The following is a 14,996-nucleotide window of genomic DNA, read 5'->3' as shown; positions in this document are numbered from 1 at the left end:
TTTATCATTTACGTGCTGTAGACATTACAGTAAGAAAGCAAGACACTGTAAGGATGGTAAGACTTCAGTTTACTGAAGCACGCGCTTGCGCTGTACTGGTTTTCATTTACACCCTGAAAAAAACTTGACCCCCCCAATTATCATTGTATAATTCGCACCCTGCATACAACATTGTGACTTGGGAGAAAAACGCTGCAGACAAGTCCATTCTCCCACAGAACAGAGGTTTTATTCTTCACTTTCAATAAAACCAGCACCCACAGGCACAATTCATACAACTTGAGACCTAAATTAGGTTGGACTTGCACGTGAAACACATGGGGAGGTCATGAAGATGGCAACGTTACACATACATGGAGGGTAAGGTAAGATAATGCATATGTACATAAAAAGATAGACCGGGGTGACTTAACTAATAACACACAATTAATAATCATTGATGTAGCCCAGGGTTAAACCAGTAACCCTAGTCTAACGTTTCTAGAGTAAACATTTATTGAAATATGTTTTGTTAAAATATGTTCTAATTTGTGAGACTTTTAAGCTGATAGGGTGTAGCTAACTAACTCAGTTATTATGCCAGTGTAGAGTGAAGTGTAGAGGAATCCCATTTGCTCGCAATACTAACTTTACTGCCAGAGCTATGAACAGTAATTGGGAAAGAGACCATCTATCAACCCTTTTCTCTAATCAGAGTGGGGGAGGGGCCAGCGCACTCACACTGAAGCGCGAGAGGAGTCCGTAACCGTAGTCGGAGTCAGAGTGAGATTTTACATGTTTTTTTCGTGACCCAAATATCATTTTGTGTCCGAGTTTTAGTTATTTGTCTGTTTAAACGAGTTAACTGCTACCAGTTAGGTTTTGAGGAGCAGAGTCATAATGTGCGTTCGCGCAGCGTCCTGTGCTCGTCGTTGTTTGAGTCACACATGTTCTATGTAAACGTGTTTTATGTGCGCTGTCTGCGCTTCGGTAAATGTAATAAACATAACGATTTGGAAAGTGCAAAGGATTCTGTCTCGTCCATCGCCTTGCGCCCAACGTTACAAGAGCATTTTTAACTTTTTTAAACTGTAAAAACACTGGGTAAACTGTCAGTGACATGGACTAACTGTAAATAGTCACTGACACTGGATAAACTGTCCTTCTGGTTTTAGATTGCCGATTTGACTATCGTCGTTACCGTCACTGTCCGACGCCATGTTGTTTTACAGTTAGTTAGACCGAGCACGCCTGCGTGAATTCAGTGACGAGGCGGGGGTAAAAGTTCACAAAAAAATCGATCTTTGGACGTACGAATCGATTATCAGATCATCATATGCGAATCGATTCTGAATCGGAAAATAGGGCTGCCATGATTAGTCGACTAGTCACGATTATGTCGACTATTAAAATAGCAGACGACTAATTTAATAGTCGATGCGTCGTGTTTTTTTTTTCTCTCCATACTGCTGCGGTCGCGTCTGCCTTTCTGCAGGGTTGCCAACTCTCACGCATTGAGCGTGAGACACACGCATTTGACCGTTTTCACACGCTCTCACGCCACACTTCCGATATCTCACGCCGAAAAAAAATATCCAGTTTATTTACCTCAGATCCACATATATGATTCAATACGTTACTAGTTCGCTAGCTCTGGCGCCATCCACCGGCGATATAACACTGAATCTGTGTCCATTTTAGCAGTTGCATTCTAGTGTGATAAGCTGTATGTTTTATATTCAATTAACGCACGATCCGATTAGTCGACTAATCATAAAAATTAATCGGTGATTAGTCGACTATAAAAATAATCGTTTGTGGCAGCCCTATCGGAAAATCGATTTTTTCAACACAGGCCTACTAAGCACTGATTCAGGTACCGTCCGAATATAAAGCCAAGGATTCGCTACATACTGCACTTCAACAGGCCTGCACCATTTTATTATTTTATTATTTTTATGCCAGCTTTTACAAAAGCGTTAAGAGTTATTGAAGGGTGACCGGTCACACTAAATTTATAGATAAGTACTAGACTTAGATTCTGTTGTGTTGTATTTTCTATACACTGTTATATTTAAGTGAAACCATCAATCTGGTTAGAGCTGGTTCTAGAAGTCTTACAGATTTTGAATGAATGAATGAATGAATGAATGTTCGATTTATATAGCACCTTTTCCAGATTCCCAAGGCGCTTTACAATTTAACACAGGTACAAGTCACAGACAATCAATCACACACACACCGGCGAGAAGCGGCAGCCAATTGCGCACAGCGTACTCTCTACCGGAAGCCACAGCCCCCTGGGGGACTGAATGGGGTGCAGGAAGGGGAGAGAGGACAGACCCTAGTGGCAGAGCACCATCCACCACTGGGCATACAAGCACACACACGCACATACACAGACACAGACACTACTTTTTATTGAACATAGAGACACAGACACACACTCAGGGAGAATTTTTTGTTGACTGCCAATTTACCTAACCTCCATGTTTTTGGACTGTGGGAGGAAACCGGAGATCCCGGAGGAAACCCACGCAAACACAGGGAGAACATGGAAACTCCACTCAGATAGGGACTTGAACCCAAGACCCCAGTGCTGAGAGGCAAACGTGCTAACCACCAAGCCACCGTGCATCGCAGTTATCTAACTATAGCAGAATATTTTGTTATTCACAGAATTTGAGTACTACAACACATTCTAAAGCTAAATCATTTTGTTAATTTGATATCTACATTTGGGATTGTGTTTTGGTATTTATTTTCCTTTATAGCTAAAATATATTTATATAATTAATATTAATATATAATTAAAATACATTCTGCTAGTAAAACTGTCTGTCCACTCTATGGGTATATGGTTGGTATGAGTCATAGAGTTAGATCGGGTAAAGTTAAGTTAACTAGTAACAACTGGAGCTTAACAGGTGAGAACCACACCCACGAACTCAGTATAATTACAAACACCACCCCCTCTGCGGCAACAGAGGGCTACATTAATAACACTATACAGACATAAACACCACATAATACGCACAACAGGGCCGGAGCCGCAAGGGCTCATGGGTAATGACGTCACCCTCTGGCACCCCCCATTGGCCCGACGCTACACAGCCATACTGGAAACTGTACTGCGTACTACTACGAGGACCAGTATGCAGTATCCAGTATATACTGAGTCCAGTATGCAGTATCCAGTATGTAGTAGTCTATTTCGAACAGAGCCCGTGTCTTGTCCTTCGTCCAGCCGCCAACGTCACAATATAATGATATAAGGAGAATGATTGCTGCTGCCAAATCTTTTTCCTTTTAATTTGACTTGCAGAACATAACTAAGCTTAACTGAAAAGACTTGATGAGCACTTACATTTGAATTTAAAATATGGTAACTCTTACCATCAGCATCCAGTGCTGGTGCTCATTGATAACACCCACAATAATTTTGTAGTCCTTGGGGTCTATCTGTAAATGTGACCAAAGGTAGTGAATGCTGTATTTGGATATAAGAGATACATTACATTTGTTTACCAATGCAGTACACACCTTAATTCTGGAAAATGTCCTCATCCAGACTGCAGTCATTGCATACGTGTCGATCATTGCTGCACGAGTGGTATTGTTGCTGTTATAATTCTTCACGAGCACCGTAAAAAGCACCCCCTTGTAACTCAGTCTGTGTTGATGGTAGGCCAAATTCACTTTAGAGTTACATAGTTGAGACCAATTCATGTTGATTCCATGAGTTTCAGGAATGTAGGACCAGTGTAGCCAAAATTAGGGGGGGGGGTGCATTTTACGGCAGGTAGCCTGCCGTAAATGGACCTTGAAAATTCCACCTTGTAAAGGTGGATGAACCCTGCAAACAGCGCTGAAGAGCGGAACGCGACCTCGACACGCCACAGCGGAGCCCCGCGATTGCTACCCGTATTTTCCAGATTATATACCGCTACTTATTCCCTCACGCTTTGAACCATGCGATTTATAATGAGGTGTGGCTTTTCTGTAGATGTTTCTTCATCCGTCAGGGGTGGAACAGAAAGTTAATCAGGTGGTAGGACAAAGTTGTAAATCAAAGAAGAAAGTGCTCATTTTCATTTAACTCATGCAAGCAGCAGGAACGACGGAGAATTTTTTTCAAACGAACGTGTTGTGCCGAATTCAGAGTCCCCTCGTTTGCACGCGCATAATAATACTGCTGTAATACTGCGAAGTCGTGGTCACAGGTGACCTTCGTATAGCCAGTGTGTATTTTATTTAAAATAATTAACACCCTTGAGCCAATGTGGCTTTGGACATAGATAATGCCGTGACGTTTGCTGTGATGGATAATTAAAGTCTAGCTCTTATTTATGCATAGAAACATAAATCGACAATATAATCTGTAGTGTCTTTATGCGCGGATAAACGAATTCAACACAACACCGGCCGAAATTTCAAAATACCGAAATACAGGCATGAACTCTGAACTGTCAGGCACCGTTCAGAAACTGATCAGTTCAATTAAATGTACAATGAGTCCCACTTAACGACGGGTTTAGAGACTGAAAAGTCCGTCGTAAAGCAGCTTTCGTCGTTAAGCGTGACCCTAGATTTAGATACGCTTTGATCATAAATACAGTATAGAAAAAACTAACAATGTTCTCGTGCGTACAGCGTGAGGAAGCGTGATCGCGTTGTCGAGATGGGCTTATCGTACACAACACTCCACTACAGTCCACTGTGCTGACGACGCTGAAGTTGGTTACTTATTCACAGTTTCAGATTCGTTTGGTTACTTATTCGCAGCTCCTTATTCGGCGGCTGAAGTTGGATCCTTATTCAAATAGGTTGTGTTCACGATGCGTGTTTGCTGCGCACTTTGTTTAAAAGAGATAGATTAAACAAACGAACATAGGAGCCCATACTGATTTTATGAATGTAGAAAAAAAATAAAAATTAATGAAAGCATTCCTTTTTTAAAATTGTTTCTAATTCAAGTCATTCCAATTGTACGCGATTTAGTTCCAATAGACTCTAGAGCCCCCATACTCAAATAGCGGCCCGCGGGCTATCTATTTTTGGCCCGTGAGCTGTTTTGAAAAGTGTTTTTTTTTTAGGAATCTTTTTTTTCAATCGCGCTATCCGCTCTTATTTTGAAATCGCGCACCGCGATATAAAGACGATGCCGGGGATTGCCTTTATGGCAACAACAAACAGGTAGCAGACGCCCAAATGCGTTCGCCCCCCCCCCCTCCCGCGTTTGGACAATCAGGTGGTCCGCAATCCAGAAAAATCTCTGACTGAGACACCGTGGATGTAACTCGGGTCAGCGCTGTCCACTGCACACTCGTGTGGATGGGTGATAAATTTAAAAAGTCAAGTACGCACACGAAAATCTCCAACGCGCGCTTTAAATGACTGCAGAAGTGATTGCCACCCGCAAACGTGAGCGGCAAGAAATTAATGGATTGAAATATGTTTATATTTTAGCATTATTAGTTTTAGTAAAAAATTGTCTCCGAGCCATATGCAGCCATCAAAAGAGCCACATCTGGCTCGCGAGCCATAGGTTCCCGACCCCTGATGTAGGCTGTAAATTGCAGGTTTCAGAGTGTATTGTAGTCACAAACTTGAGGCCAGATGTGTTGTATTCTGAAAGTAAGCGGATAGTGTATTTCATAGAGCTAACTGTTCCATTTGAAGACGAAGTTGATGCAGCATATGAAAGGAAAAGGTTGAAGTATGCAGATTTGGTGGTTGAGGTAAGAGAGCGGGGCTGGCAAGCATATATTAGACCTGTAGAGGTAGGGGCTAGGGGTTTTGTGGCGAAGTCTGCTACAAGACTACTGGCTGAGTTTGGATTTAGAGGTTGTGTGATGAGAGCAGTGGTAAAGGAGTTGTCAGCGGTAGCTGAGAGATCTAGTCAGTGGGTATGGCTAAGAAGGGCTGAGGTTAGGTGGGGTAAGGATAGTACTTGAAGAGATAAATTGTTTGGTGTGTGTGTGATGTTGGGATATGGGTAGGATTGTCACTTGGCTTTTCCAATAGCCGTCGGGTAGCAGGGTTGTTGGTAAATTCTGTGATGGGCTACATTGTGAGCTTGGAGGGGGGTGGGTCTGGGACGCCAGACTCCATTGATGAGCCTTCTGGAGGTGTTGGGGGCTCAATTCATCGAAACACCAACGAAGGGAGGTGCTTTCCTGATGACCCCAAGAAAAAGCTTGCAAGGTATTGTGTGTGTCTTTGTCACCTTGTTTTGAAGGTCAGTCCAGGTTTGTGTGGTGGTCTGAGTACATGGCAGTTGAGGCAATGGACCATGAACATAGTGCGCTGTGCTTCTGGATCCTTGTCGAGCCAGTATCAGATTGTAGCTGCTGCTGTGTTCTGTTCAAGCAACTAGTGTGTGCATATGTAACAGGGTTAAAATATATATATAATAATATAGTGAGTTTCACCAAAATGGCTTCATTATTATAAAACGGTTCATAATGGTTCTGGGAAGCTTTTCTCTTCTCGCTCTGACGTCACTGCAGACTGTGTCCCTTTGCTGTTACCGTACCTCCATCAGACGAGTGAGAGCTCTGGGATGGACGGTGTGTAGCTGCTGCAGTTTCTCATTAATATATTGTATAATTTTGTTAATACCTAGCTAAAAGCCCTAAAACACTTTTCGAATACATTTTATAAACATATTGTCCCTTTTTAGTGAGTAAATTTGATTAACAAAACTAAAAGTTGAGAAAGTTAACTTTGCTATATTGTCGACGCACGTGCTCCAGTTACCTGAGCCGTGTTTGATGGCTTCGTCGGCGAAGGTTGATTAAACGTATGATTTCTGATATTTTTATTACCCAGCTTGTGATGTCTGCAGCCGTCTTATGCAAGAGAAGATAAACGCATGATAAAATCTGTTTCAGGTGTGTTAGTTTGTCAATTTTCCCTCCACAATTGTGTAAGTGTATTGTGTGTGTTACAACATGTTCATTTTGCGTGCATTGAGAAAATGCTTTTCATCTGTAATTTCGGTGTTTTTAGTAAGAACCATCTATACGATCACGTGTGTTTTGTACAGTTATATGGCATAAATTAGCAGACGAGTGAGAGCTCTGGGATGGACGCTTGTGATGTCTGCAGCCGTCTTATGCAAGAGAAGATAAACGCATGATAAAATCTGTTTCAGAATAAACAGTGGAAAGCAAGCCCCTGTGTCCGACTGCTTCAGTGACCGAACAGTGGTCGTTACATTGGTGCCGTCGACTCCGTGATTCTTGGTCAGCTTGATGCAGATCGCCGCGTAGTTGCTGCGGAGTTTCAGCGAGGGCGGACTACAGGGATCCAGAGCACGAGGACAGCGTGGCCACACCCCCTTCAGTGCTGCGGAACTCTTTGCCATACGTTTCAATGCAATAGTCAGGTACAAGGGACTGCCAGTCATTGTTAAAGTGTGCATTTTTTTTTCTTTTTTTTTTTCACTCGCATTGATTGTGAAAGTGCTAATCCCTACCTTTACTGAAATAAGTTGAAAAATATGGCAAGTAATTTTCTTAATGCCACTGATGCGGATGATCATTTCTTCACTTTTGGGAGGGGTAGAGGGTTTATGTCTATGCACAAATCACCTAGGTTAAGAGACAAATGTTTGGGTGCTTCCCAAGTGTTAACTAACAGTAATGGTGATTCAGGGCTGGGTCAGGATCAGGTTGATTCCATTGCGGAGCAGTTTGCTCAGAGTGGGCCAAGTCACTCTACACCTCTTACTGATTTGAATCCAGTACGACAGCTGAGTGAAATGATTAGTCAGGTGGGTGCTCAGATTGGTGATGCTATTGTAGAGAAACTAGCCTTACAGGGTTCAGTCAATTTTAATGCAAGTCAAGGCAATGTACAGAGAGACAGACTTTGTTCATCTGGTTGTAATGACGCTCCATGTATTAATGTTAGTGTCAGCCCTAATCGAGAGCCTGTAATTTTCAGGGGTGATGACTCAGATAAATGCTCAGTTACAGAGTGGATTGACATGATGAAGTCCTATGTCAAAAGACGGAATTACACAGTGTCTGAACAGTCAGATGAAATATTGTGTAGGTTGATGGGTAGGGCTAGAGATGTAGTCCGAATAGGATTGAGAAGTGACCCCACACTTAATGCCAAAGAAAGTCCAGACGCAATATATAACATACTGCTGCACCATTTTAGTAGGACCTCATCGTGCCTGCCACTTGCAGACTTTTACTCCACATTGCCAAGGCACAAAGAAAATCCTGTTGATTACTGGATACGTGTCAACAAAGCAGCAGACCTCGCTGACGAAGGCCTTCGTCGCCAAGGCAGATGCATGGAAAACATACCAGAGGAGGTAACCAGAATGTTTGTTAAGTACTGCCCAGACCCTGAGTTGGCTTATGTGTTCAAATGCAAGCCAATTCACGAGTGGAGTGCAAAGCAGATTCAGGAGAGAATTGATGAGTATCAGTGTGAGAAGCGATCTGTGACGGGTGGTCCGGGTGCTACACGTTTACAACACTGTGCTGTCGCTTGTGTGTAAGACAGCGATCTGAGTCCTAATGGAAAAACAGCATCCAAGTGTAGCAGTACTGTCCCTAACACTGGTGAGCCTACTGTTGTGATGTCCCAACAACATACTAGTCAGAGTGATGATATGCTAAACCGCATGATGACAATACTCGAACAGGTTTTGGAAAAAGTCCAGAAAAAGAGTGCAGAGCCCTCTAGGCAGCGTGAGGACAGGAGAAGAAGCTGGCGTAACATCACAGCATGCAGTGTGTGTGGTGAGAATGACCATAGTACTAAGTCCCACTGTCTGTCAGAGAAGTTGTGTTTTGGTTGTTACTCTCCAGGTCACACTAAAAGCTCGTGTACGACCAAAACAACCCAAAAGAGCAGTTTGCAGGGAAACTAGCGGACCTGTGTATGGAGGGAGGATGCTCAGGTCAGATAGACTCCCAATATGACCCTGATGTTAGAGATGCATCAGTTTCACCTAACTGTGTTGAAGCTCAAGATTCAGGCATTGTAGTATATCAGAACATACAGAAAATCAGGAGCAGTGACAGCCTGTTTTATACTTCAGTGATAGTCGAGAACAAAGTATCTCTCAATGCTATGCTAGACAGCGGATCCATGGCGTGTACACTCAGTGATGCAGCAGAACTGAAACTTATTGAAGCTGGAGCTGTGAATGGAGCAAGCCGATCTGACACTGATGTTGTACTCATTGGTTGTGGTGGTAGCCGTGTGAAGCCAAAGTCCATAACAGAGCTCAACATGGAGATTTATGGCTGCAAGATTTCTGTTCCTGCTCTAGTAGTCGAAGGCCAATCGGATGACCTAATTATTGGCACTAATGTTCTCAAGCATATTCTCAGCAAGCTGAAACAAGATATTCAGTACTGGAAGGTCATTTCTACTCCTACCTCAAATTGTTCTGATTCTGAGCAGTTCTTGTCTCTTCTTGCTGGTTTCAATCGCTGGACCAGTGGTGATGCTCCTGACAAAGTTGGTACAGCAAAATGCAACACAGCTGTTACTTTAGATGCTGGTTCTGAATATCTGTTATGGGCTAAACTACCTGGACAAACTGTGGTTTCACCAGGGAGTACTGTTATTGTAGAACCCACATCTTCACGTGCTGCTCCCAGAGGGTTAATGGTTGCACGTATAGTGACACCTTTATGGGGGGATAGATGGATTCCATTGAAAGTACTGAATGCTTCTTCCAGTCCTATTACTGTAAAAAGGAATGCCAAGCTTGCTGACGTCTTCACCTGCCTTGCTCTTGAGGACATGGAGGGTCCAGAGTCACTGTCTTGCAAGGTCCAGATTACTGACCATGGTCAGACTGTTCCTGAAGGCCATGATATTCCCAGATCTTGTGAGATCATCTCATCAGATGTGAGGGAAAGACTGAACAATGTGGGCCTGAGTGATCTTGATTTGGAGTCATGTGACATCTCAGAAACATGGAAAGGCAAACTAGCAGACCTGGTTCTCAAGTATGAGGATGTTTTCTCTCGCCACCATCTTGACTGTGGTGAGGCTAAAGGGTTTGTCCACAGAATCCACCTAGTGGACAATAAGCCATTTCGACTTCCATTTCGAAGAGTGCCTCCTGCTGAGTATCAGAAGCTAAAAAGTGTCCTGGATGAGATGGAAGAGAGAGAAATAATCAGAAAGTCTACCAGCGAGTATGCCTCTCCACTTGTTCTTGTTTGGAAAAAGAACGGTGACTTAAGAGTGTGCACTGACTTCCGATGGTTAAACAAACGGACACTGAAAGATGCGCATCCACTGCCTCATCAGGCTGATTGTCTAGCCGCACTTGGAGGAAATTCATTTTTCAGTACGATGGATTTGACATCGGGCTTTTATAATATGCCTCTACATGAAGATGACAGAAAATATTCTGCATTTACTACACCGATGGGGTTATATGAGTATACAAGGCTCCCGCAGGGCCTTTCAAACAGCCCTGGAAGCTTCATGAGAATGATGACGAGCATATTTGGTGACCAGAACTTCCTCAGTCTCTTGTGTTACCTTGACGATCTTTTAATTTTTGCTCCCACAGAAGCACTAGCATTAGAACGTTTGGAGCTGGTTTTCAGTCGCCTGCGTCTACACAATCTAAAATTGGCACCCAAAAAGTGCTGGTTCCTCAGGCGATCAGTAAAGTTTCTGGGACACATTGTGGATGAATCAGGAGTATCTACAGACACAAGCAAGGTAGACGCTATCAGCCAAATGTGCGTAAAAGACCTAATGGAGCAGGATGGCATCACTCCCTCCCCATCTCGTATTAGATCATTTCTAGGTATGGTTAATTTCTACCAACACTACATACCAAGCTATTCTGCCACTGCTAAGCCTCTGTTTGAATTGGTAGCAGGTCAGAAGCTAAAACGTAAAGGTAGACCATGTGCAAAAGTCCGCTACCAGTGCCGGAAATTGACTCCAAGTGATTGGACATCGGCTCATAAGCAGGCATTCGATGCACTAAAGCTTTCCTTACTGAACTGTGTTGTGTTAGCACACCCTGATTTCACTAGACCCTTCATTCTATCCACAGACGCGTCACTGGATGGCTTGGGAGCTGTTCTCTCGCAACTTCAGGAGGGACAAAGTAGGGCTAGACCCATTGCTTTTGCAAGCAAATCACTCACACGAGCTCAAAAAAAGTACCCTGCACATAGGCTTGAGTTTCTTGCGTTGAAGTGGGCAGTGTGCGACAAATTTAGCCATTGGTTGAAAGGTCATGCATTCACAGTGTGGACGGACAACAACCCACTTACCCACATCATGACTAAACCGAAGCTTGACTCATGTGAACAGAGATGGGTAGCAAAGTTGGCATCATATGAGTTCGATATTAAGTATATTCCTGGCCCTAGAAATGTTGTTGCGGATGCCCTCAGTCGCAAGCCATTTGTAAAACTGACCATTGGCCAGAGGATCTTAAAAGACCCATATAATAAACTGCTCAGAGAAACGGTCCCAATGTCTAACAATTCAGTGCAGGAAGCTTTCAGATGTTCAAGTTGCCCTGATGATAATGATGATGCCACTTATCTGGCTAGGGAGACATGTGCACCAAAGTGTCATGAGAAACATTCGCTTTCTAAAGAGGTAGTTTCTGCTATTCTGGAGACACACAGTGAATGGGAATCTGGAGCTAGAATACGTGCTACAGATGTGCTGGATCACTTGCCCCAGATGATTTCATCTGATGTTGATGTCATTCCTTACTCGGAAAGAGAGCTACGAGATGCCCAACGGTCGGATCCCACCTTGTCTAGAGTGTTGCTCTATGTTGACAGAGGCCGGAGACCATCCTGTCGGGAAAAAGTCAGAGAATCTGTGATGGTCCTGAGGTATCTAAAACACTGGGAGAAATTGGTCACTAGCAGTGGCATTTTGTATAGAGTATGCAAGGATCAAATCTCCAAGAAGAGACGACACCAATTAATCGTCCCAGACTCTTTCAAACAAGAGGTTCTTAAAGGTGTCCATGATTGTGCGGGACATCAGGGACAATTTAGGACTTTAGCACTAGCTCGACAGAGGTTCTTTTGGCCCCATATTGATAGAGATGTGCGTGAATATGTCAGGCACTGTCCTAGGTGTGTCATTGGAAAATCTAGTGAACCTAATGGTAGAGCCCCATTGGAGAGCATCAGAACGACGTCACCTCTCGAACTTGTGTGCATTGATTTCTGGTGTGCAGAAGACAGCAACAATAAGTCTGTTGATGTGCTTGTGGTCACGGACCATTTTACCAGACTATCACATGCTTTTCCATGTAAAGATCAATCAGCGAAGCAGGTAGCTAAGCAGTTATGGGACAAATTCTTCTGTGTATATGGATTCCCAGAACGAATTCATTCAGACCAAGGAGCGTCATTTGAGAGTCAGCTAATTAGTGAGTTGTTGAAGGTCGCTGGAGTCAGAAAGTCTCATACCACCCCATACCACCCTATGGGTAATGGCAGCGTTGAGCGCTTTAATAGAACTCTGGGAAATATGATTCGCTGCAAACGTTGACGTTCGTGTACAACTGCACAGTGCACGAGACAACAGGATACCCACCTTTCTTCTTGATGTTTGGCAGAGTCCCGCGTCTTCCCATTGATTTAATGTTCAAAAACATCTTGAAAGACCCTGAGATCAGCAGTTATGATTCTTATGTCAAATCACTGTCTAAAGACCTTGAGGATGCTATGTTGATCGCTCAACAGCATGCGGATAAAGAACATCATCGTCAACAGCTAAACTACAATCGTCATGTGAAGGGATCACAGATCACTGTTGGTGACAGAGTTCTGGTTGCAAACAAGAGAGAACGAGGGAAGCGTAAAACTGCAGATAGGTGGGAATCCACAGTCTACACTGTCGTCAGTGTTAATGAATCAACCCACACATTCAGGATTCATAACCCTGTAACAGGTCAAGACAGAGTTGTTCACCGTAACTTGCTGATGCTTGCAAATTTTCTGCCGTTGATTATGGGCACAGTTTCGGATGCCTCCTTTGTTGAATCACAATCAGCATCATCACATGGTCTCACTGATGTGGATGAATGTCTGCCTGGACATTCCGCTGAAGACACGTGCACAAGAGTTCAATGCTGGGTATCTGGTTTACCTTGTAGTGAGGATAGTGTGAGCAATATCGCAAATATTGAAGCTCTATCTACAAAATCCCCAGATCTGAGTCAGCCACAGAGCGAACAGACTATTTCCTCAGAAAACACAGATCAGCTCAGTCATGATGCCGGATCTGAATCGGCCAGGTGTAGTAACCATGGCCATGCACACACTGGTAAACCTCAGACAAATACTGTTAGTTCAAGTTCAGGACATGAGGTCAGGTCGCGTGTGGGTCGATTAGTTAAGCCAGTTAATCGCTTGATCAGTAATATGTCACAGAAGGTAGCTGACAGACAGTTACAGAGCGATTGATAAGTTCACCAAGTCAGTTTTCCAAGTGTTCAAATGAGTTAGTCCTAAATGAGAGCTTTTAGTTCACAATAGTGGGTACATTTTCTTTTCTTTTCTCTGATGATTCCATATTGATTGGTTGGTACAATACACCACATTTTTTTCTTTTGTTATAGCTGAGTAGTAGAGTGTAACTCTTTGTGGGACAAGGTCTTTGTGGGATGTAGGCTGCATCCTGCTTCCAGAAAATGGTTGAGAATTTGGCGCCATTCTCTTCCCTTTTTTCATCCCTGTTGGGATACTCTTTTGAGTTGGAGGACTGTGAGTCACCTGTGTCCAATGTGAATATATATTTATTTTTATTTTTTTTATGTTGGTGTAACTTTTGTACCTGTAGTAACCCAAGGAATATGTGCTCATTTTGGTAAAATTCAGTGGGGGAGGGTGTAACAGGGTTAAAATATATATATAATAATATAGTGAGTTTCACCAAAATGGCTTCATTATTATAAAACGGTTCATAATGGTTCTGGGAAGCTTTTCTCTTCTCGCTCTGACGTCACTGCAGACTGTGTCCCTTTGCTGTTACCGTACCTCCATCAGACGAGTGAGAGCTCTGGGATGGACGGTGTGTAGCTGCTGCAGTTTCTCATTAATATATTGTATAATTTAGTTAATACCTAGCTAAAAGCCCTTTTCGAATACATTTTATAAACATATTGTCCCTTTTTAGTGAGTAAATTTGATTAACAAAACTAAAAGTTGAGAAAGTTAACTTTGCTATATTGTCGACGCACGTGCTCCAGTTACCTGAGCCGTGTTTGATGGCTTCGTCGGCAAAGGTTGATTAAACGTATGATTTCTGATATTTTTATTACCCAGCTTGTGATGTCTGCAGCCGTCTTATGCAAGAGAAGATAAACGCATGATAAAATCTGTTTCAGGTGTGTTAGTTTGTCAATTTTCCCTCCACAATTGTGTAAGTGTATTGTGTGTGTTACAACATGTTCATTTTGCGTGCATTGAGAAAATGCTTTTCATCTGTAATTTCGGTGTTTTTAGTAAGAACAATCTATACGATCACGTGTGTTTTGTACAGTTATATGGCATAAATTAGCAGACGAGTGAGAGCTCTGGGATGGACGCTTGTGATGTCTGCAGCCGTCTTATGCAAGAGAAGATAAACGCATGATAAAATCTGTTTCAGAATAAACAGTGGAAAGCAAGCCCCTGTGTCCGACTGCTTCAGTGACCGAACAGTGGTCGTTACACATAGGGTGTGTGAAATCTATCTTGTCTTCTTAGTAGTATTGGGTAGTTGAGACGATGGGTCATGGGCATAGTAGTAGGTATTAGTAGATCATAGTCGTTGGTTGGTTAATACATCCTAGCCAAGCCTGTTACATGACTCCGGATGTTATGTGCAGGAGTTTATCATCCTGTATTATGTTACACGTATTCTGTACGCACATAACGCCTCCATTAATGTTAAGGCTGTTTTCTCTCTCAACCTTGTACTCGTCTATGTCTGCGAGCAGTTATGTAACCAGTAGCAGATATTATAAATGTTTGTGATTATAGAGG

The 14,996-nt window shown here is 43.0% G+C and overlaps 1 long non-coding RNA gene across 1 annotated transcript; it reads left to right on the top strand.

The window, feature by feature from the left end:
* The first annotated feature begins 6,391 nt into the window (after nucleotides 1-6,391).
* Nucleotides 6,392-14,715, top strand: LOC143513225 (uncharacterized). Its single transcript, XR_013130615.1, has 5 exons — nucleotides 6,392-6,551; nucleotides 6,814-6,875; nucleotides 7,031-8,314; nucleotides 13,981-14,040; nucleotides 14,295-14,715. It is a non-coding gene; the product is annotated as an uncharacterized LOC143513225 (long non-coding RNA).
* Nucleotides 14,716-14,996: the final 281 nt, after the last annotated feature.

This window comes from Brachyhypopomus gauderio, chromosome 4, assembly GCF_052324685.1.
Source record: "Brachyhypopomus gauderio isolate BG-103 chromosome 4, BGAUD_0.2, whole genome shotgun sequence".
In the NCBI taxonomy this organism is placed as follows: domain Eukaryota; kingdom Metazoa; phylum Chordata; class Actinopteri; order Gymnotiformes; family Hypopomidae; genus Brachyhypopomus; species Brachyhypopomus gauderio.
Note: the sequence above shows the minus strand (reverse complement) of the source record. Positions and strands in the feature narration are given on the sequence as shown.